This window comes from Sinocyclocheilus grahami, unplaced genomic scaffold, assembly GCF_001515645.1.
Source record: "Sinocyclocheilus grahami isolate Dianchi unplaced genomic scaffold, SAMN03320097.WGS_v1.1 scaffold510.1, whole genome shotgun sequence".
Lineage (NCBI taxonomy): Eukaryota > Metazoa > Chordata > Actinopteri > Cypriniformes > Cyprinidae > Sinocyclocheilus > Sinocyclocheilus grahami.
The window spans coordinates 563,238-564,656 of NW_015505689.1; the positions used below are offsets into that span (position 1 = coordinate 563,238).

At 38.3% G+C, this 1,419-nt stretch overlaps 1 protein-coding gene across 4 annotated transcripts in view; it reads right to left on the reverse strand.

Moving 5' to 3' along the window:
- The window catches only part of LOC107554714 (multidrug resistance-associated protein 5-like), a 54,382-nt gene that overhangs the window by 40,484 nt on the left and 12,479 nt on the right, over positions 1-1,419 (reverse strand). The gene's annotated exons all lie outside the window — the stretch shown is intronic.

The window sequence follows — 1,419 nt, forward strand, 5'->3', positions numbered from 1 at the left end:
TGCTTCTCTGCCGCTCACTGCACAGAACAGACGCCGAGAGAGGTGACACTTCTCCGGGAAAGTCAGACCTCGCGCTCGCGGGACAGCACTGGAGAAATCCTCCAACTAAACCATAGCTAAGGTTTATCCAGATAAAGTCGCTAGGTTTGTCAGTATGAATATTCTATGGAAAAAAAGTCACTAAAGGGTCTGAAAGTTGCTAAATCTAGTGCTAAAGTCGCGCTCGTGTGTGAGAGACGCGGGAGCTGATGGCAGGGGGCGCTGGATATTTGTAGCGGTCAGTGTGGATATTGTGGATGAGATCACGTTCTATTAGTTCTACAGCTTCAGTTTCTGAACTTTCACGCTTAGTAGCACATACAGCTGTTCCCTCACCACAGTGCAACAGTGAAAAGGGACCCCTTTCAAACAGTGCGACAGTTTAAGCAACATATTGAGGTATTTTAAAAATTCATATCATAACAAAAATTAACACCGGTATTCGGTATGAACCGGTATACCGCCCAGCACTAAATTCTGTCATCTTTTACTCAGCCTCAAGTTTCTCCCTTCTATTGAACGTAAGATGATATTTTGTAGAATGTTGAAAACCAGACCGTTTCTGGTAGCCTTTGACTTCTATATTATGAAGAAGAAGAAAAAACCCAATGGAAGTCAATGGCTACCAGCAACTATTTGGTTACAAACACTCTTCAAAATATCACCTTTTTAAAAAAAAAATATACTCATACAGGTTTGTAACAACTTGAGGGTGAGTAAAAGTTCATTTTTGGATGATTTATCCCTTTAACTTGAGTTTTAATGACTGTATTCAAGTACTATTGATTTGTCTTTTTAATACCCGTTTAAAGTCTAAATTAAAGCCGGCATGGAATGAAAACTCACACTATCAATTTTCTAAATGCATGTTATAGATCTTATCATCAAAATCAGGTGTTTCATTTTTTTATTTCTTTTTTTGACTTTGTAATGATTAATCAAAATGTGGTAACTGCATCTTCTGGTGATTTATGCAGGATTTCTCCAATCATTTAGTGCACTTACACCTGCTCCTGCAAGCTTACGTTCAGTGCTCGGGAGATTACTAACATTTTAGTAACAAATTGTAGTCTGTTACTGATGACAAATTACATGTTGAAAATTGTAGTCAGTGATGTAATTAAGATCCATTATAGGTAATGTATTGCGACTACTTTTGGATTACTTTTAGATTACTATTGACATAACTTGTTTATAGGGGGACTTAAAGTAAATATTTTATGTCAAATTGGTTTGACTGACAAAAAGTTTGGGAATCCCTACATCACTCACTCACTCACTCACTCACTCACTCACACACTCACACACTCACACACTCACACACTCACACACTCACACACTCACACACTCACACACTCACACACTCACACACTCACACAC